Below are 23325 nucleotides of genomic sequence, written 5' to 3'. Positions count from 1 at the left end.
TTAACGCAGCCATGACCTGTGTGCATGTGTTAGACTGAGATCCCAGCCAGCGGGGGCACCCCAAACACCCCGAACACTGGCTGCACAGCTGTCCACCCGAATTCAACTCCTGCCCAGGAGATAGTCCTGCCTTAAGGCTCCGGGAGGCCGGGGTCCTGCCACTGCTGGTCCCCAGTTGGACCACCCCACTGTGACTTCTTAGCCCAGCTGTGACCTCTGAGCCCGGCTGTGACCGCTGGGAGGCTGGGAAAGAGCTCCCCCACTGCAGGATGCCCCGTTCTTTCTGCAGCTCAAAATCACCCAGCCAGGGGGTAAAATGGCTCATTTTATGACTACCCCCTCCCCCCATCCCAGAGAAGGCCCCTTTCCATACTTCCCACCAAGATGCAATGCTGAAGGTGCTGCCACCCTAAGAACCACCAGGGAGAGCGGCAGCGAGCGCCTGGGCCCGCAGGGCAGGAGGGGGGCAGACTCAGGCGTGAGGCCCTGCTGGTCCCAGAGGTGGCAGGAGTAGAGTGGGAGGGAAAAGGAGGGTGGGTGTGGAGGTAAGGGGTGGGCTGCACCCCAAGCACAGCCGCTAACACATTAGGGGTCACCTTGGGGCAGTGCTCCTCCTACCGGAAGTGGGTTCCCAGGAATCAGTTCAGGGGACAAAGGAATTGATGGCTCCACAGGACACAGTGGGCTCAGGACAGACACCACAGCCGGTTCGAGTCCCAGGAGCCCCTCACATGCCTCACAGGGACCTCGGGACTCAGCCGGCCGGGACCCCATCCGTGGCAACGGTAAGGACAGCAGAGCAGATGATTCATGCGCTAAGCGGGGGCCCTGCATAACGCCTGCACCCTGCCTTTCCTCTCCTCCTGAGCTCCTCCTGTGCCTCAGTTGTCGCCCCCATCCCCACCCGATTCCCTGCCGCCTCTTCGCTGGAATTTTGGAAATAACCTGGGAGAGGAGAGAAGAAGGGTTCTCCTAAGAAAGGGGGCTTGGTCATACTGACTGACGGGTCAGAAGGGAGCCAGGAGTGGAAAGAGAACAGAATTTGGAACAGTCAATGCCACAATTTTAACGCCATTCACACCCCCTCCTCCCTCACCCCAGTGGCTTCTTTTAACTCCCAAACCCGAGCTTGACATTTCTGCAAACACCCAAGAAACCTCAATGTTGTGCTTATGAATTTAGAACAGCCAGGTGTACTTGTCACACTCTCAATTCACACTCCGAACAATTGAGTTCAGCCCAATATTCTCCAATAAACCCACACAGGATAGGAGCCACCCAGGACCAGGGCCCTGCAGGAGACCCAGCAGGCTGGAGGGTTGCCATACCACAAAGTGGATGCAGAATGGCACCAAAGAGAGGCCTCTGTCCCAAGCCCCCGGTAAGGTCCAGCACACCTGTGGGTGGGAGTGAGAGTGGCCCCAGCCCCATGGGTCCAGGTGAGCCTGCCCCGCAGTCCCCCTGGTCCAGGTGGGAGGAGGGGAGTGGGTAGAGGACTTACAGGGCCGCTTTCCCCAGGACCCAGCCCCAGGGCTGCGGATAGAAAGGAACTCAGCTCCTGCCTCTGGCCTTTCACCGGGTGCCGGCAGGTTCCCACCACTGACCCACCGACCACGAGGCAGACCCTCTGGTGATGGGCTCAGGAAGGGACCGTTTCAAGCTGCTCAGATAGTGAGTCCAAGGTGAGTGCCAAGTGGGCAGTTCCCTCCCAGACACTCTGCTCTCAGGCTGGCTGTGGACTCCACACACCAGGACAGATCTGGCCATGTCTCAGGTGGAAGAAGAGGCTGGATGCTGCCCCTTCAGAGCCTGGGGACAGACGGGGGACAGACGAGGGACACAGCTCGGGAACAAGGCTTGGGCATGTGCGGGTCATGAGGCCCTCAAGCCTGAGGGCACATTTCCCAGGGAAGGTGCTGTTCTCTACCAGGGCTGATACTCTCACCATCAGCATCAAAGGTCTTTTGAGCATTTTCACCAAAAAAATAAGCTGTTTGAAACAAAAGTATCATAATAATTATTCTATATATTTTCTTTCAACCACACAAAATAGACTACAGCAAACAGTCCTTCAGAAACGCACACAGACGGGCGCAAGAGCTGAAATTGGCCATGTGTGTCATTGCCTCATGCTCCCCCAATTTTCAGAGGCCAGAGATCAATACCCAGGTTCAGACCTCACAGCTGTGACAATGCCTAACAACTCGGAGCAGCCCCAAAAACAGCCCCCATGAGCTGAAACTCCCAAGAAAAGAGGAAAGTACAGGCAGATGAGACCTTTGGGAAGACTCCATTCTTGGTGTTTGGGAACAGCCATACCCCTGCAGGTACCCACCTCCTGAAGACGGCTTGCCCTCTGTCCTCCTCAAGGACTAGGAAGGGCTTGCACTATGCCTGTACTCTCCAAACTTAAACTTCGGCTTTTCCCTTCCTCCCTGCATAGTTCTCAAACACAAGATTTAGAAACTTGCTGACCGAATCCTGGGCCAGAGAGAGTTCCTCGACTTCCAAAGGCAGGGCCTGCCGAGAAATTCCGAAATGGCAGCAGACTAAGTGGAAGCGACACAGACACACTCCCAGGAACGAACTGGACATACAACTAAAATACAGGAAAAACCACCTTGAAAAATCAACTGAGGACTAGCTGGAGAGAACCCTGATCACCAAGGATAGAAAGTGGAGACCACATAGAGACTGACAGGAAGGACAGAGGCATGAAAGGGCTGGCCAGACTCCCACAGACAACAGGTGAAGGTCTGGAGAGATACCTAAGCTGTGGGGGTTTGCTGCTAAGAACTCTGGGATCTAATCCCCAAGCTGTGCCCAGAGCACCAGAACTGAGAAATGTACCCACATAACATCTGGCTGTGAAAAAGAGCAGGGTTGCTCTGCCAGGGAGAGATGGCTGTAAATGCAGGCACCCTCTTAAAGGGCCAATGCACAAAATTTCGTGTGCAGCCACTCACCTTGGGCTCCAGAAGAGGGAGGGCAGAAGGGACTGGAGATGTGTGAGCAGAAGCCAGGATTGGAGGCTCTGGGGTTGGAGCTTGGAGGGCAGCTATGCCGGTTTCCTCTGCTGAGTCATTCCCTCACACTGCAGAGGAAATCTTTCTCCAACAGACCTTTGCTACCCAGGTGGATTTTGCCTGCGGGAAAGGCAGTTGCCCCACCCTGCTGGAAGACCTCTCTCCCCATCCTGTGGTCAATAGCCTGAAACTAATCAAGTCTGAGTGTCAATGGGACTGCAGGCAGAGGCAGGTCTCTGGAGGCTTTGAGACTTTGCCTGATCTAATCTGGGACCCGGGGCTAGGAAAAGCAGACCCTGGTGCACATCTTGGTCCTTTCCAAAGGAACCCAGCCTCAGCAGAAGGAGCCACAAGCCAATGGCTGTTGATAACTCCAAACAGGGTACTCAGGGCCAGTCACAAATCTGCACTAGAGATTGGGAGGCATAGCAGATCTACCTAATACACAGACACAAACCCAAACAGGCAGCCAAAATGGGGAGACAAAACAACAAGCCCCAAATAAAACAACAAAAGAATTCTCCAGAAGAAGAGTTAATGAAATGGAGGTAAGAAATTTGTCAGACATAGAGTTCAGAATAATGATGACAAAGATGCTCAACAGCATGAGAAAAGATATAGTAACTATGAAGAATCACATAGCACTAATAAAGAACACAGTGGAAGAAAAACACAACAATTTAGGGCAAGCTGAGGATCGGATCAGTGAATTAGAAGACAGAGTAGAAAAAAATCACTCAATCTGAGAACCAAAAATTTAAAAAAAATTAAAAAACAGGACAGCTTAAGGGAGCTATGGGACAACATGAAACATAGCAATATCCACATCATAGGAGTGCCAGAAGGTGAAGAAAGTGAGCAAGTGATAGAGAACATTTTTGAAGACATAATGGTAGAAAACTTCCTTAACCTGGTAGAGGAGAGAGTCACACAAGTTCAAGAGGCACAGAGAACCCCAAGCAAGAAGAACCCAAAGAGGCCCACACCCAGACACATCATAATTAAAATGCCAAAAATTAAAGACAATGAGAGAATCTTATAGGCAGCAAGGGAAAAGTAATTTGTTAACTGCAAAGAAGCTCCCATAAGACTGTCAGATGATTTATCATCAGAAACTCTACAGGCCAGAAGGGAATGGCATGACATATTCCAGGTAATGGAAAGCAAGGATCTGAAACCAAGATTACTATATCCAGCAAGGCTATCATTAAAAATAGACGGTCAAATAAAGAGCTTCCCAGACCAAAAAAAAAAAAAAAGCTAAAGGAGTTTATCATCACCAAGCCCGCATTACAAGTAATGCTAAAGGGTGTGCTGTATTGAGAAGAAGAAATACATAGAGAAACATAGGTATAAAGAATATTTATGCAAGAAATAAGTACCTATCAATAATAACCTTAAAAATAAATGGGTTAAATGCTCTGATCACAACTGGATACAAAAACACGACCCAACTATATGCTGTCTACAAGAGACCCACATCAGAACAAAAGACTTGCACAGGATGAGAGTGAAGAGTTGGAAAAATTTTCCATGCAAATGGAAAAAAAAAAAGCTGAGATAGCAATAGTCATATCTGACAAAATAGACTTCAAAATGAAGGCCATCACAAGAGACAACAAAGGTAACTACGTAACACTAAAGATGTGGACTAAAGGGGCTACATGCTGACCTGACAAGCTCAGGGAAGGCCTGCATGGCAGTCTTGCAAACTCAGAGACCTAAAATAACCACAAAGGATGGTCTGAAATTAAACTTTAACTAAAAGCAGTTATGGTGGGCAGTTACATCCTAGGCCGGTATCTTCACTGACAAGGTCAACCTTTACCTTAACTGAGCCTATCTGTCTTTTTGCATCTATGATAACACACTCTTGAAGTGTCTGGGTAACTTTTAACTTCCCCTTTTCTGGACCCCCTGGGGCACAACCAAATGTGCTAGGCGCCAGGACAGATACCACAAATTCCTTCATTATCATGATAATTGTTCCTGCACCCACCTAACTATGTGTCTATCATTTTACTTTTTATCCAATCCCAGGGGTTTCCTTGCTTTGCTTTCTCCCATCTCTCTAGTCTATCACCAATGGATTTCATGTAACCCGCCTACATCCCTTCCTTTGATTGCAATGTATAAATACAGATGTAACCCGCCATTCTCCGGAGCATTATCTCAATTCGTTGAGGTTTTGCTTCCCAGCCATTTCGACAGTTTGGCTCAAATAAACTCACAAAAATTCTTTACAGGTGTCAATGCTTTTTTTACATTAACAAAGGGATTGATCCAACAAGAGGATATAAACCTGGTAAATATACATGTACCCAATATAGGAACACCTAAATATATATAAAATACACACACACACACACACACACACACACATATAACTTCTGGAGAACGTTAAGGAAGAGGTCAATGGCAATACAGTCATAGTAGGGGACTTTAACAACCTGCTGACTTCACTGGATATATCTTCAGACAAAAATGAACAAGGAAACAGTGACTCTAAAAGACACACTGGATCAGATGGATTTAATTGACATTTATAGAACATTTCACCCCAAAGCTGCAAGATATTCATTCGTGTCAAGTGCACATGGATCATTCTTAAAGATCAACTACATGCTAGAACACAAAACAATTCTACAAGTTCAAGAAGATTGAAATCATATCAAGCATCTTCTCAGATTACACCCAAAAACATTCAAACAGATGGAAGCTAAATTGCATGCTATCCTATATAATAAAGAGGTAATATGCAAATTGACCCTCATGCCCTCGCACAAGATGGCCACCCCCATGTGGTCGAAGATGGCTGCCCCCCTGTGGTCAAAGATGGCCTCCACATGATGGCTGGCAGGGGAGGGTAGTTGTGGGCGATCAGGCCAGCAGGGGAGGGCAGTTGGGGGTGACCAGGCCAGCAGGGAAGGGCAGTTAGGGTTGACCAGGCCAGCAGGGGAGGGCAGTTGGGGGCAACCAGGCCTGCAAGAGAGGGCAGTTAGAGGTGACTGGGATGGCAGGGGAGGGCAGTTGGGGATGACCAGGCCTGCAGGGGATGGCAGTTAAGGTCAACCAGGCCGGCAGGGGAGGGCAGTTAGGGGTGACTGGTCTGGCAGGAGAGGGCAGTTAGGGGTGACCAGGCCAGCAGGGGAGGACAGTTGGGGGTGATCGGGCTGGCAGGGGAGTAGTCAGACATCAATCAGGCTGGCAGGGGAGTGGTTAGGGGGTGATCAGGCTGGCAGGCAGGTGAGTGGTTGGGAGCCAGCAGTCCTGGATTGTGAAAGGGATATCCCAGATTGTAGAGGGTGCAGGCTGGGCTGAGGGACACAAATTTCGTGCACTGGGCCTCTAGTCCTATTAATAAAAGCCCAGCGACTGAACGGCGGAACAGCCAGAACGACTGGTCAACCAGTCGCTATGACACACACTGACCACCATGGGGCAGATGCTCAACATAGGAGCTGCCTCCTGGTGGTCAGTGTGCTCCCACAGTGGGAGCGCCACTCTGTTGACCAGGATGAGTGGCACTCCCACAGTGGGAGCAACTGCTCAGAGGACAGGTCCACAGCCACTTGGACCGGGATGAGTGGTGCTCCCACAGTGGGCTGATGCCCGCAGGCTATGCCCCCCACCAGTGCACAAATCCCGTGCACTGGGCCTCTAGTTTAAAAATAAACGTTGACTTGTGCATGCCAATACATATAAAGCTCTCGCTGGGGCCAATCGCATGCGATGCCAGAATGTATCTGAAAACCAACTATTAGCACACGTACCTCTGAAGCCAAAAGAAAGTGACCACATTCATAAATTAAATGAAGAAATTTTGGATATAATGGATGGAGATTTTCACATCTATTTTTGAGTGATGATTCCATTGATTCAATGGATGATGCCAAAAAGGAAAATTTTCCCATCAAATTTCTTAATAGTATTACCCGTTTGGGAATGCTGTGTCATAAATTAAAATTGAAAGTAGGTGCAATCATCATGCTACTGAGAAATCTTAATAGTAAATGGGGTCTTTGTAATGGTACTAAATTTATTATCAAAAGATTGTGACCTAACATAATCAAAGCTGAAGAATTAATAGGATCTGCAGAAGGAGAGGTTGTTCTGATTCCAAGAATTGATTTGTCCCCATCTGACACTGGCCTCCCATTTAAATTAATTCAAAGACAGTTTCCCATGATGCCACCATTTGCGATGATAATTAATAAATCACAAGAACAAACTCTAGACAGAGTAGGAATATTCCTACCTGAACCCGTTTTCAGACGTGGTCAGTTATATGTTGCTTTCTCTCGAATTCGAAGACCATGTGACATTAAAGTTAAAGTTGTAAATACTTCATCACAAGAGAAATTAGTCAAGCACTCTGAAAGTGTTTTCACTCTTAATGTGGTATACAGGGAGATATTACAATAAGTTTAATCAATTTATCAGTCAATGTTTTTATCAATGTTGTTTTTATATTATGTTTTTATATCAGTTTTTGTTATTTTTATATCATCTTTGTTTTTTTATATCATGTTATTATTTATTAATCAATTTATATATTATTTTCACATACATTTTACTAATTTCCTTTCATCTCTGACACTTCTATTATAGAGAAGGGGCAAACAGAGATATTAAAATATTTTGTATATTATATATACTATTGTATAATATAGTATACTAGAGGCCCAGTGCACGAAATTCACACACGGGGGGTGGGGGTTGTCCCTCAGCCCGGCTTGAACCCTCTCCAATCTGGGACCCCTCAAAGGATGTCCTACTGCCAATTTACAGGAATCGGGCCTAAACCAGCAGTCAGACATCCCTCTCGCAATCCGGGACAGCTGACTCCTAACCACTCACCTGCCTGCCCCTGCCTGCCTGATTGTCCCTAATCACTCTGCCTGCTGGCCTGCTCGCCCCCAACTGCCCCCCCCGCCAGCCTGATCACCTGATCACCCCCAACTGCCCCCTGTGCCAGTGTGTTTGCCCCCAACTGCCTCCCCTGCCAGCCTGCTTGCCCCCACCTTCCCTTCCCACTGGACTGCTCGCCCCCAACTGCCCCCCTGCTGGCCTTCTCACTCCAAACTGCCACCCTGCTGTTCTGATCACCTCCCACTAACCCCCACTAACAGCCTGCTTGCCCCCAACTGGCCCCCCTGCTGGTCTGCTTACCCCCAATGGCCCCGCCTCCCACCAGCCTGATCACTCACAACTGCCATCCCATCCTGGCCATGCCCCCTGGCGATACAGGCTCCCAGCCCCTCCTTTTTTTCTTTTCTTTTCTTTCAGCGCCTCCTTGAGTGGATGCCAGGGCCGGCTGGAAGCAGGTATCTGGGATTTGTTTATCTTCTATAATTGAAACTTTGTAGCCTTGAGCGGAGGCCAGGGCCTGCCAGGGTGGGTGGGAAGCTTGGCTTCCTCTATTGCCAGGGGCAACCCAAGCCTCCTGCTCACTCCAGCTCCATGTGGCCGCCATCTTTGTTGGGATAATTTGCATACTCGCTCCTGATTGGCTGGTGGTGTAGCGGAGTGATGGTCAATTTGCATGTTTCTCTTTTATTAGTGTAGATTATATATACTTTTTTGACATGTAATTTTTTTGCAGTAACGTAATTACAACATGAATCTTTCTTCTAATTAATTTCCTTTCAATGTGCACCAATCTGTGCACCAGGCCACTAGTTTTTGATAAAAACTCTCAGCAAAGTAGGAATATCTCAACATGATAAAGGCCACATATGACAAACCTACAGCCAACATCAGACTCAGTGGGCAAAAACTAAAACCATTTCCCCTAAGAACAGGAACAAGGCAGGGATGTCCACTGTCACCACTTTTATTCAGCATAGCACTGAAAGCCTAGCCACAGAGATTTGACAAGAGGAAAAAATAAAAGGCATCTAAATTGGAAAGGAGGAAGTAAAACTTTCTTTATTTGCAGATGACATGATACTGTACATAGAAAACCCTGAAGACTCCACCAAAAAATATTAGATTTAATTTAAAAATTTGGCAATGTTGCAGGACACAAAATTAACACCCAGAAATTGATGGCTTTTTTATACACCAATATTGAATTATCTGAAAGAGAAACTAAAACAGTCCCATTTACCATTGCAACAAAGAAACTAAGATACTTAGGAATAAACTTAAACAAGGAGGTAAAGGACCTGTATTCAGAAAACTATAGGATGTTGAAAACAGAGATTGAGGAAGATATAAATAAGTGGAAGAATACACCGTGTTCATGGATTGGTAGAATTAACAAAATTAATATGTCCATGCTTCCCAGAGCAATCTACAGATTCAATTAAAATTCAAACAGCATGTTTCACGGCTCTAGGACAAATATTTCAAAAATTTATGTGGAACCAAGAAAGACCCCCGAATAGCCGTAGCAATCTTGAGAAAGAAGAACAAAGTTGGCCCTAGCCGTTCTGGCTCAGTGGATAGAGCATTGGCCTGCAGACCAAAGGGTATTGGGTTTGATTCTGGTCAAGGACATGTACCTTGGTTGCAGACTCCTCCCCAGCCCAGGCCCTGGTAGGGGCTATGCAGGAGGCAACCAATCGATGTGTTTCTCTCACATCAATATTTCTCTCTGTCTTTCCCTTTCTCTTCCAATCTCTCTAAAAATCAATGGGAAAAATATATCCTCTGGTGAAAACTAACAAAACAAAACAAAAGAAGAAGAGCAAAGTTGGAGGGTCACAACACCAGATCTCAAGTTATACTACAAAGCCAGTGTAATCAATACAGCCGGGTCCTGGCACAGGAACAGCAAAAGAAACCATCAACAATTGAAAAGGGAGCCCACTGTATGGGAGAACATATTTGGCAGTAATACATCTGATAAAGAGTTAATATCCAGAATATATAAGGAACTCATACAACTTAACAAAAGGAAGACAAACAACCCAATGAAAAAATGGGCAAAGGACCTAATAGATACTTCTCCAAAGAGGACATACAGATGGCCAAGAGACATATGAAAAATGCTCACTGATCATCAAAGAAATGCAAATTAAAATGACAATGAGGTATCACCTCACACCTGTCAGAATGGCTACCATCAAAAAATCAACAAACGACAAGTGCTGGCAAGGATGTGGGAAAAGAGAATCCTAGTGCACTGCTGGTGGGAATGCAGACTGGCGCAGCCATTATGGAAAACAGTCTGGAGTTTCCTCAAAAAAATTAAAAATGGAACTGTCATTTGACCCAGTGATCCCACTTCTAGGAATATATACTAAGAAACCCAAAACACCAATCAGAAAGCATGTATCATCCTATGTTCATAGCAGCACAATTTACAATAGCTAAGAGCTGGAAACAGTCCACGTGCCCATCAGTAGACGAGTGGATAAAAAAGCTGTGGTACATTTATACCATGGAACACTATGCAGCAGTAAAAGAGAAGGATCTCTTACCCTTTGAGACAGCATAGAGGGACCTGGAGAGTATCATGCTAAGTGAAATAAGCCACTCAGAGAAAGATAATTATCACATGGTCTCACTCATATGTGGAATCTAAGTAACAAAATAAACTGATGAACAAAATAGATCCAGAGACATGGAAGCTTGGAACAGAGTGTGGAATCCCAGAGGGAAGGCGGGGGAGGGTGGGTGGTGGGAGGTAATCAACCAAAGACCTTGTATGCACATATGCATGGTCCATAGACACAGACAATAGGGTGCTGAGGCTTGGAACAGGAGGTAGGGCTGTCTCAGAGAGGTCAATGGGGCGGGGGGGGGGGGGGGAAGGGGACACATGTAATACTTTCAGCAATAAATTAAAATAAATTAAATTAACTATAAAATAAATAAATATAAGAAAAGAAAAACACAAAGGCAGATCTGCCGTTAGGGCTCAGCTGGCCCTGCAGGGAACATTGCTGTGCACCAGTCCTGCTAGCATGCTGCTGGGGCCTCCCTGGCATCCTGGAACTGCTCCCCATGAGGTTGGCAGGCCCCCCCTGCACTCCCCCAGAGCTCCCCCAGACCTGAGCTGGAGAGCACGGGGAAGGCACTGTGGGTGTCTAGAGCGTAACCTGGGGAAACTGGGCACCTAACTGACCATGCAGCGGAGAGCCACTGCCCAGGGAGGCTGCGGTGCTCACACCTTCCCTCCCCTCCTGTCCTGAGAGGGCAGAGAGGGGCACTTCCAGTTCCATGAAGGCGAAGGCAGCAGACCAGAGGACCGCAGGGGGGGTGTGTCCCGAAGGAGCCGCATCTGCCTGACAGATACCCTGATGGTTTGGCAGCTACCTGTGATGGTGGAGGCTGGCTGGCTTGGACTGTAACACTTAACTTAAAACAAAACTAAGCCGACCTTGCACCTGTCCAGCCTTTCTTATCAAGGGTTAAGTAGGGCAAAGAAGTGCCTCTTTCCCGGTAGAAACTTCTACATAAATAATCCAAGAGGCAACGGCCAAACAGGAAGCAATTCCAAAAAAAGTACCCACTGCTCCTCGTAGCCTGAAACTTCATGTTGGGCATTCTACCTGACACTACCAACCTTGATACACCAAGTTTCACAACTTTTACCAAAAGAAAAGACAACTGATAAATAATTCCTTTGAAGCCAATGCCCAGATCCCTTTGACGAGCTGATCACATTGTTAAGGGACTTTGTGGGGCAGAGCAGGCCCTACAAACAACCCGGGCTTCCTGTGATCTCTGCGAGGGCTGGTGCAGGTGGTTTGGTTTGGTTTTTGCTTTGACTGTTGCTGTGTGTTCACCAGACATACAGCTCCTCAAGCACCTGACAGGAGGGTCTCTTTACCAGGAGCACCGGTTAATAATTCGGATTTTTTTCAATATATGGAGTCACACATATGCTGATATATATGCGATTTGATATGTATGCTATTTTGTTGTATTGACAACAAGCTTCAAAACTTCATATGTCAAATTTTCTGAAGGTGTTAACATCATAGATATTTTTACACTTAAAAATGTCAAATTTCGGAGAGGAAAAAAAATGGCAGTGGAATAGACAGACGTGTCCCGAGCCTTGTCCTGGAACAGATAGAAAAAACAGCTGAGGGTCGCATGGGGAGTGTTTGTTGGTGAGTTCAGGGACAGTTATACTCCAAGAGATGGTGGGGGACTGCTGGATGGGGCTCCCACTGCTGCTGGGTTCCCTCCCGGAACAACCAGCTTGGACGCGGAGACTGCACAATCTTGAAGGGGAAAGTGGATGTTATCTGGAGCCTGAAAATCTACAACTACGGCACTCACTGAACAGCTGCGAACCCCAGAACACGTCCCCAATTGGCGCAAACACGGGGATTCAGAGGAGCTCTACACTCCACCACAGAAAGGTCAGATTTCACCTGGGATAAGGTGAGATTTCTGCTCCCGGCAGGAGAGAGAAACGCGCACACTGTGGGAGCTGGAGGATGGGGGAAGTCTGCGCCTAGAAAAATCTATGGCTGTTGGGGCTGGCGTGATCCATGAATGTGGAAGGCGGTCCTCAGAGCTGCTAAGAGAAAGAACTCTTAAAAGCAACCCATTGCTTTTTTCTGCGAGGGGGCACAGGGCGAGCGGCTGGTCGCGTGGCGCGTGTCTGGGATCTCTGCGGCCATTGAGGAGGAGACACGGACAGCGCAACACGAGCAGGCAGCGGCCCACCGTCCCAGCAACGGCCCAGCCATTGGCCGGCGAGCGTGTCTGCACCTGCGTGGCGGCCCGAGCCCCTCCTCCCCTCCTGGGCGCCCTGGGCAGCGTGTGAATGGCAGCCTCGGTGGCAGCAGCCTCAAGCAGCCCGGCCCGAGCGAGGGCTCGCTGCGGCTTCGACTGTGGCCCCTGCTGCAGCCTCAGGCTGGGCCTCAGCCTCGGCCTCGGAGTCGTCGCCCGCGGGGGGGTGGGGGGGTGGGGGGGGCGACGGCAAGGCACTGGAGCTGCTGGAGCACTGCGGCGTGTGCCGGGAGCGCCTGCACCCGAGAGGGAGCCGCGCCTGCTGCCCTGCCTGCACTGGGCCTGGAGCGCCTGCCTTGGGGCCCCCCAGTGCCGTCCACTCCCAACAGCTCGGGGGTCGCGGGGCGGCAGGCAACGGAGCCGTCGTGGACTGTCCTGTGTGCAAGCAGCAGTGCTTCTCCAAAGACATTGTGGAGAACTATTTCATGCGTGACAGTGGCAGCAAGGCCCCCACTGACTCCCAGGACGCGAATCAGTGCTGCACCAGCTACTGCGTGGAGCGCTCCAAGCCCCTGTGTGAGACTTGCGTAGAGGCCCACCAGCGGGTCAAGTACACCAAGGACCACACTGTGCACTCCACCGGGCCAGCCAAGTCCCGAGATGGTGAGCGCACAGTGTACTGCAACGTGCACAACCACGAGCTGCTCATGCTGTTCTGCGAGAGCTGAGACACCCTCACTTGCCAGGACTGCCAGCTCAACGCCCACAAGGACCACCAATACCAGTTCCTGGAGGATGCCATGAGGAACCAGCGCAAGCTCCTGGCCTCGCTGATGAAGCGCCTCGGGGACAAGCATGCCACGCTGCAGAAGAACACCGAGGAGGTTCGCAGCTCGATTGGCCAAGTGTCCAACGTGCAGAAACGTGTACAGGTGGATGTTAAGATGGCTATTCTGCAGATCATGAAGGAGCTGAACAAGCGGGGCCGCGTGCTGGTCAATGATGCCCAGAAGGTCACAGAGGAGCAGCAGGAGTGCCTGGAGCAGCAGCACTGGACCATGACCAAGATCCAGAAGCACCAGGAGCACATCCTACGCTTCACCTCGTGGGCTCTGGAGAGCGACGACAACAACACGGCCCTCCTGCTCTCCAAGAACCTCATCTACTTCCAGCTGCACCGGGCTCTCAAGATGATCGTGGACCCCGTGGAACCCCACGGCGAGATGAAGTTCCAGTGGGACCTCAATGCCTGGACCAAGAGTGCCGAGGCCTTCGGCAAGATGGTGGAGGAGCGTCCTGGCACCAACTCAACGGGCCTTGTGCCCATGGCTCCTCCCCGGGCTCCAGGACCCCTGAGCAGCAAGCAGGGCACTGGCAGCAGCCAGCCCATGGATGTGCAGGAAGGCTATGGCTTCGCGTCAGATGACCCTTACATGAGTGCAGAGCCCCACGTGTCCGGCATGAAACGGTCCCACTCAGGTGAGGGTGAAGTGAGCGGCCTCATGCGCAAGGTGCCCCGGGTGAGCCTCTAGCGCCTGAATCTTGACCTCACAGCTGACAGCCAGCCGCCAGTCTTCAAGGTCTTCCCAGGCAGCACCACCGAGGACTACAACCTGATTGTCATTGAGCGCGGGGCTGCAGCTGTTGCCGGGCAGCTGGGGACTGTGCCTGGCACCCCTGGTGCCCAGCCCCTGCCTGGCATGGCCATTGTCAAGGAGGAAGAGACAGAGGCTGCCATCGGCGCCCCGCCTGCCACCGAGGGCCCTGAGACCAAGCCCATGCTGATGGCTCTGGTGGAGGGCCCCGGTGTGGAGGGCCCCCACCTGGTGTCCCCCAGTGGCAGCACCAGCTCTGGCCTGGAGGTGGTGGCTCCAGAGGGCACCTCAGCCCCAGCTGGTGGCCCCGGTGCCCTGGATGACAGTGCCACCATCTGCCGCGTGTGTCAGAAGCCAGGCGACCTGGTCATGTGCAACCAGTGCGAGTTCTGCTTCCACCTGGACTGCCACCTGCCGGCCCTGCAGGACGTGCCCGGGGAGGAGTGGAGCTGCTGGCTCTGCCACGTGCTGCCTGACCTGAAGGAGGAGGATGGCAGCCTGAGCCGGAAAGACGGGGACAGCAGTGGTGTGGTGGCCAAGCTCTCGCCAGCCAACCAGCAGAAGTGTGAGCACGTCCTGCTAGCCCTTTTCTGCCACAAGCCCTGCTGGCCCCTGCACCAGCTGGCTACCGACTCCAGCTTTTCTGTGGATCAGCCTGGCGGCACATTGGACCTGACCCTGATCCACGCCCACCTCCAGGAGAAGTTGTCGCCCCCCTACAGCTCCCCTCAAGAGTTTGCCCAGGATGTGGGCCGAATGTTCAAGTAGTTCAACAAGCTGATGGAGGACAAGGCAGACGTGCAGTCCATCATCGGCCTGCAGCGCTTCTTTGAGATGCGGGTGAATGAGGCCTTTGGTGACACCAAGTTCTCTGCTGTGCTGGTGGAGCCCCCACTGCTGAGCCTGCCTGGTGCCGGCCTGAGCGCCCAGGAGCTGTCCAGTGGCCCTGGTGATGGCCCCTGAGCCAGCTCAGCCTGGATGTGTCCTGTCAGCCCTGCCCTTCCCCTCTGGTGGTCTGGCTCCCACTCCTTGGTAGCCCCATTCCCCGGCCCCTCACAATAAGGTTTTTACTTCTGTGGATTTAATAAAAACTTCACAAGTTCAAAAAAATAAAAATGAAAGCAACCCATTTTGATTTGACACAAAAGGACAGCCTAAAAATTTTAAAAGTGTGCTGGCTGCTTAGACCCAAAGGGGAAAAGAAGACTGCACAGACTTGTGCGCAGCCCCAGAGTTCGCACACTTACGCTGGCTCTTTTTGTTTGTTTTTTCTTTTTTCTTTTTCCTCTTCAAATCCTTGCTTCTGATTACTAAGCCCAATACATAGGATCACCCAATTGGGGACACCCTAAGAGGCTGCAGGGGAAAGTTGTTTTTCTGGAACCTGGGGATCAGAACAGGGAATAACCATCAGAGAACCAGCTCTGGGGCAACCCACTCCACCAAACCGGTATTGAGTGCCACAGAAAAAGCAGGATCTAAGCACTGGCTAGAGAGGACCTATAGACCCGGAGGTCAATCCAGAAACACTGCCACCTAGGGGTTGAATCACAAATTGACTCTTATGTAAACACAAATAAAGGAATACAAGAAATTAAGACACACTGCCTGCTTAAAAATCAAGACTGGCTTGCCGAAACCGGTTTGGCTCAGTGGATAGAGCGTCGGCCTGCGGACTGAAGGGTCCCGGGTTCGATTCCGGTCAAGGGCATGTACCGTGGTTGCGGGCACATCCCCAGTAGGAGGTGTGCAGGAGGCAGCTGATCGATGTTTTGCTCTCATCGATGTTTCTAACTCTCTATCTCTCTCCCTTCCTCTCTGTAAAAAAAATCAATAAAATATTAAAAAAAAAAAAAATCAAGACTGGCTTACAACACTGAGGAGCAGTGGAACACAGGGAACTGCAATACTGTCCTGACTAGGAAACAGGCATGCCAAACAGAACAGTAGAGGAAGTAAATGACCTTCACTACTGCATATTTTATTTTTATTTTTTAATTTTGTTTATCTTTTACTTAAGAAACTAATTTTTTCCTCACTTGATTTTACCTTTTTAATTAGTACATTTTTATTTTCAATCAGTATTATTACTACTACTATTTTACCTTTTTTTTAAAAAGTACCATTTTATTTTATTTTCTCTTTATTTTACTTTGGAATTAGTGTTCTACATTCTATTTTCGTCTTCCCTTTAGCATCATTTTACTTTATCTCAACTTTACCTTTATGCCATCACTCTCTTCCCAACTTTTCCCCTTTTGTTGTCCTGTTTCTATTACCCTTTTCCTGCTTTAGATTTTCCCTATTCTTTCTTTTTACCCCCTGTTAAAATTTCACCCTATTTATATATCTAATTTCCAATCCCCTGCTCCAAGTCCATACACACCTCTCTCTTCTCTGTCTTCACTATCCAAAAAATTGTTTTTCTCTCTGTCCTTTTGTTGTTGTTTGCTTCATTGTTGATTATATAGATTTTTTATGCTTGTTTGTGAGATTGTTTTGCTTATTCTTTTTGTTTGTTTTTTGCTTCTGTTTTCCCTCGCCTTGCTTGATATTAGTTGTTGTTTGTAGTTTGTATTCATCTCCAGGTACTTGTTGCTGGCATTTGTTGGGATTAGTGGCTGTTCTATTGGAGTTTTCTCCCCATATATATAGTTTGTTCCCCTCTTCTTTTGTATTCAATTTCTTTTCTCTCTTACTTTTTTTTCCTTTTCTCAATTTCATTTTTGCACTCTTTTCTTTCTTTTTTTTTCTCTTCTTCTTTCTCTCCTATCCTCTAATTTGCCCTTCTCTGGTGGTCACCTTTATTTGGGGTTATTAATATCGTGAATACATTTCTATTCAGTGCCTTGTGTGTTGTACATAGTTGTGTTGTATTTTGTGCCTTTAAATCAACGCAGGAGAGAGAGAACTACATAACCAGACACCCAGAGAAGAGAGACCATGGGGAGACAAAGAAACAGCCTGCATATGAAAAAAAAGCAGGCATCACCAGAAAAGAAAGTAAATGAAATGGAGGCAAGCAACCTGCCAGAGAAAGAATTCAGAGAAATGGTTATAAGGTGGCTGAAAAGAATGGAAGACAAATTTGACAATATGTATAAGAACCAAGAGGAAATAAAGAAGAACCAAGAAGAAATGAAAAATGACATCGCTGCAGCAAAGAACTCAATAGAAAGCATCAAGAGTAGACTAGAAGAAGCAGAGGACCGCATCAGTGAGCTAGAAGACAAGGTAGGAAAAGATACCCAAGTAGAGCAGCTTCTAGAAAAAAAATTAAAATTAGGAGGAGACCCTAAGGGAACTTTGGGACAACACAAAACAAAACAACATCCGCATAATAGGGGTTCCAGAAGGAGAGGAAACTGAACAAGGAATAGAAAACCTGTTTGAAGAAATGACAGAAAAATTCCCTGATATAGGGAAGAAAAAACCAACACAAATCCAAGAAGCTTGAAGAGTCCCAAGCAAAATGAACCCCAAAAGACCGACGCCAAGGCACATTATAATTAAATTGGCAAAACCAACGACAAAGTAAGAATCTTAAAAGCGGGCAGAGAGAGACAGAAAGTTACCTACAAAGGAACCCCCATCAGACTAGCGACTGATTTCTCAACAGAAACTCATCAGGCCAGAAGGGAATGTAATGAAATATACAAAGTCATGCAAAGGAAGGGTCTGAATCCAAGAATACTGTACCCAGCAAGGTTATCAATCAAAATTGAAGGTGAAATCAGGAGCTTCACAGACAAAAAAGGACTAAGAGAATTTATTACCACCAAACCAGCAATGCAAGGAATGCTAAAGGGTCTGCTGTAAAAAAAAGAAATAGAAAGCGAAGAAGGAACACAGGGGTAAAGAATAAAAATGGCGACAAATAAGTACCTATCAATAATAACTTTAAATGTAAATGGATTAAATGCCCCAATCAAAAGACATAGGGTAACTGATTGGATAAGAAAACAAGACCCATATATCTGCTGTCTACAAGAAACACACCTCAGAAAAAAAGACGCACACAGACTGAGGGTGAAGGGATGGAAAAAGGTTTTTCAGGCGAATAGAAATGAAAAAAAAATTGGGGTAGCAATAGTTATATCTGACAAATTAGATCTCAAAGTGAAGGGCATAACAAGAGATAAGGAAGGCCACTTCATGATACTAAAGGGAGCAATCCAACAAGAAAAAATAACTCTGGTAAACATATACGCACCCAATACAGGAGCACCCAAATACATAAAAAACTCCTAGAGGATATCAAGGGAGAGATTGACAGCAATACAATCATAGTAGGAGACTTTAATACCCCACTATCACCATTGGACAAATCCTCTAAACAAAAAACCAGCAAAGAAACATCAATCCTAAATGACTCACTAGACCAGATGGAATTAATTGACATCTTCAGAACATTTCACCCCAAAGCCACAGAATATACATTCTTCTCAAGTGCACATGGGTCATTTTCAAAGATAGACCATATATTGGGTCATAGGCAAAGTCTCTTCAAATTCAAGAAGATAGAAATCATATCAAGCATCTTCTCAGATCACAGTGGCATAAAACTGGAAATCAACTACAATAAAAACAATCCAAAAAAATCAAACACATGGAGACTAAACAGTATGTTATTAAACAATGACTGGGTTACCAGAGAGATCAAAGAAGAAATAAAAAACATCATGGCAACAAATGACAATGAAAACACAACAATCCAAAATCTATGGGACATAGTGAAAGCAATCTTGAAAGGGAAGTTCATAGCTCTACAAGCCTACTGCAAAAAGCAAGAAACAATGGTAAAAAATTACCTAACCCTACAAATCAAAGAGTTAGAATGAGAGCAACAAGAAAAGCCCAGTGCAAGCAGAAGGAAGGAAATAATAAAGATCAGAGCAGAGATAAACAACATTGAGACCAAAAAAAAAAACAATACAAAAGATCAACAAAATCAAGAGCTGGTTCTTCGAAAGGATAAACAAAATTGATGAACCTCTAGCCAGGCTCACCAAGAAGCAAAGAGAGAGGACTCAAAGAAACAAAATCAGAAATGAAAGAGGAGAAATAACAACAGACCCCACCAAAATACAAAGGATTGTTAAAAAATACTATGAACAACTCTATTCCAACAAACTAGACAACCTGGAGGAAATGGACATATATCTAGAAAAATATAACCTTCCAAAACTCAATCAGTTAGAATCTAAACATCTCAATAGGCCAATAACTATGGAAGAAATTGCTTCCATAGTTATTGGCCTATCAAAAAGCTTCCAGCAAACAAAAAGCCCGGGGTCAGACGGCTTCACAAGGGAGTTTTACCAAACATTCAAGGAAGAACTAAAACCTATCCTCCTCAGGCTATTCCAAAAAAATTCAAGAGGAAGGAACACTTCCAAGCTCCTTCTATGAAGCCAGCATCACCCTAATACCAAAACCAGATAAAGACAACACAATGAAAGAGAACTACAGGCCAATATCCCTCATGAACATAGATGCCAAAATCCTCAACAAAATTCTAGCAAATCAGATCCAGCAGTACATCGGAAAGATCATACACCATGATCAAGTAGGATTTATCCCAGGAATGCAAGGATGGTACAATATCCACAAATCAATAAACGTGATACATCACATAAACAAATTGAGAGATAAAAATCACATAGTCATATCAATTGATGCAGAAAAAGCATTTGACAAAATCCAACACCCTTTCTTGATAAAAACTCTCAACAAGGTGGGAATAGAAGGATCGTACCTCAACTTAATATAAGCCATATATGATAAACCCACACCTAAGATCATACTCAATGGGCAAAAACTAAAACCATTTCCCCTAAGAACAAGAACATGACAGGGATGTCCACTCTCACCACTCCTGTTCGACACAGTACTGGAAGTATTAGCCATTGCAATTAGACAAGAAGAAGAAATAAAAGGCATCCAAATTGAAAAAGAAGCAGTAAAGCTGTCCTTATTTGCAGATGACATGATATTATACATAAAAAAACCCGAAAGACTCCATCAAAAAACTAACAGACTTAATAAATGAATTCGGCAATGTAGCAGGATACAAAATTAATGCCAAGAAATCTATGATATTTCTATACACCAATAGTGAACTTACAGAAAGAGAGACTAAAAAAGCAATCCCATTTACCATCGCACCAAAAAAATTAAGATACCTAGGAATAAACTTAACTAAGGAGGTAAAAGACCTATACACGGAAAACTACAGGACACTGAAAAAAGAGATAGAGGAAGACGTAAACAGATGGAAGAACATACCATGTTCATGGATTGGTAGAATCAACATCATTAAAATGTCCATACTACCCAAAACAATCTATAGATTCAATGCACTCCCCATTAAAATACCAATGGCATATTTCACAGACCTAGAAAGAACTCTCCAAAAATTCATCTGGAATAAAAAAAGACCCCGAATAGCCACAGCAATCCTGAGAAAGAACAAAGTAGGTGGGATCTCAATACCAGATTTCAAGCTGTACTACAAAGCCACTGTTCTCAAAACAGCCTGGTACCGGCACAAGAACAGACATATAGACCAATGGGATAGAACAGAGAATCCAGATATCGACCCAAACCACTATGCTCAATTAATATTTGACAAAGGAGGCATGAACATACAATGGAGTCAAGACAGTCTCTTCAATAAATGGTGTTGGGAAAATTGGACAGATACATGCAAAAAAATGAAACTAGACTACCAACTTACACCATACACAAAAATTAACTCAAAATGGATACAGGACTTAAACATAAGATGGGAAACCATAAAAACACTAGAGGAATCCACAGGCAGCAAAATCTCAGACATATGCCGAAGCAATTTCTTCACTGATACCGCTCCTAGGGCAATGGAAGCTAAAGAGAAAATAAACAAATGGGACTACATCAAAATAAAAAGCTTTTGCACAGCAAAAGAAACCATCAACAAAACAACAAGAAAGCCCATTGTTTGGGAGAACATATTTGCAAATGTTATCACTGATAAAGGTTTAATCTCCAACATCTACAGGGAACTTATACAACTTAATAAAAGGAAGATAAATTATCCAATAAAAAAATGGGCAACGGATCTAAATAGAATCTTTTCAAAAGAAGACAGAAGGAAGGCCAAGAGACATATGAAAACATGCTCAAAGTCACTAATTATCCGAGAGATGCAAATCAAAACCACAATGCAGTACCATCTCACACCTGTCCGAATGGCAACCATCAACAAATCAACAAACGACAAGTGCTGGTGAGGATGCGGAGAAAAAGGAAACCTCGTGCACTGCTGGTGGGAATGCAGACTGGTGCAGCCACTGTGGAGAACAGTATGGAGTTTCCTCAAAAAACTAAAAATGGAACTCCCATTTGACCCAGTGATCCCACTTCTAGGATTATATCCCAAGAAACTAGAAACACCAATCAGAAAAGATATACGCACCCCTATGTTCATAGCAGCACAATTCACCATTGCTAAGATTTGGAAACAGCCTAAATGCCCATCAGCAGATGAGTGGATTAAAAAACTGTGGTACATCTACACAATGGAATACTATGCAGCAGTAAAAAAGAAGGAATTCTTACCATTTGCAGCAGCATGGATGGACCTGGAGAGCATTATGTTAAGTGAAATAAGCCAGGCAATGAAAGAAAAATGCCATATGATCTCACTCATTTATGGATAATAAAGAACATTACAACCTGATGAATAAAAAGATAGATACAGAGGCAGTAAAGCACTGAACAGACTGTCACGTTACAGCGGGAAGGCTGGGGAGTGTTGGGGAGAGAGGGAAATAGATCAACCAAAGGACTTGTATGCATGCATATAAGCACACCAATGGACACAAGACACTGAGGAGGTGGGATGAGGGCATGGGACAGGGGGTAGGGGAGGCTGGGGGGAGGTCAATGGGGGAAAAAAGGAGATATATGTACTACTACATGTAATACTTTAAACAATAAAAAAAAATTTGATCTGTAAAAAAATAGTAATAAAAAAATGTTGAATTTCATGCCAAAAAAGAGCATTTGCGGGAAGTTATAATTCATTCCTTTATTTTGAAGAAAAGTGCTACTGAAAGTTATCGTATACTTCAAGAAGCTAATGGTGAACATGCTTCATCTCAAGATACTGGGAACACTGGTTTAAACGCTTTAAAAGTGATTATTTCAATATGAAAGACAAAGAACATCAGGTCAATTGAAAAAGTTTGAAGACCAACAATTACAAGCATTATTGGCTGAAGATGCATGTCAAACTCAAAAACAACTTGCAGAAAGATTAAACGTTGCTCAGCAAACAATTTTTGATCGTTTTCAAGCAATGAGAAAAGTTTTAATGGAAGGAAAATGGGTGCCACAACAACTGAACGAAAGACAAATGGAAAACCGAAAAGTCACCAGTAAAATGTTCTTTTACGGCATGAAAGAAAGTCTTTTTTGCATCGAATTGTGACTGGCGATGAAAAGATTTATTTTGAGAATCCCAGATGCACAGAATCATGGGTTGATCCAGGTCAAACATCAACATCGACTGTAACGCCAAATTGCTTCGGAAAGAAGATAATGCTCTGCATTTGTTGGGATCAGGAAGGTGTGGTGTATTATGAGCTTCTAAAACCAGCTGAAACTGTTAATACTGATTGCTGCTGACAACAAATAATCAATCTGAACCACGCTTTGATCATGAAACGACCAGAATGTGCCAGAAGACACGGCAAAATAATTTTGCTTCATGATGATGCACCATCACACACTTCAAAACCAATTAAAGACACGATAAAAGATCTTGCCTGGGAAGTATGAACCCACCCGGCGTATTCACCAGCCCTTGCTCCTTCAGATGACCACTTGTTCCCATCGATAGCACACGCACTTTCTGAGCAGCACTTCAAAACATACAAAGAAGTGGAAAATTGGGTCTCTGAATGGTCTGCCTCAAAACAAGAGAATTTCTATTGGGACGGTATCCACAAATTACCACTTTCCCGGCAAGGGCGGCATCTCTCCCGCCTCCACCTCTGGGGCAGATGGGGCGTTTT

The 23325-nt window shown here is 46.1% G+C and overlaps 1 protein-coding gene and 1 pseudogene across 2 annotated transcripts in view; one reads left to right on the top strand and one right to left on the bottom strand.

Moving 5' to 3' along the window:
* The window catches only part of LOC308245942 (transcription intermediary factor 1-beta-like), a 35017-nt pseudogene extending 19791 nt beyond the window's left edge, over nt 1-15226 (top strand). The window contains exon 2 of the transcript in view: nt 12846-15226. The product of the transcript in view is annotated as a transcription intermediary factor 1-beta-like (transcript). The remainder of the gene's footprint in view (nt 1-12845) is intronic.
* PTPRN2 (protein tyrosine phosphatase receptor type N2) overlaps nt 1-23325 on the bottom strand; it is a 458587-nt gene that overhangs the window by 353692 nt on the left and 81570 nt on the right. The window lies entirely within an intron of this gene.

This window comes from Plecotus auritus (genome assembly GCF_963455305.1).
Source record: "Plecotus auritus genome assembly, chromosome: 4".
Classification (NCBI taxonomy): Eukaryota; Metazoa; Chordata; class Mammalia; order Chiroptera; family Vespertilionidae; genus Plecotus; species Plecotus auritus.
Note: the sequence above shows the minus strand (reverse complement) of the source record. Positions and strands in the feature narration are given on the sequence as shown.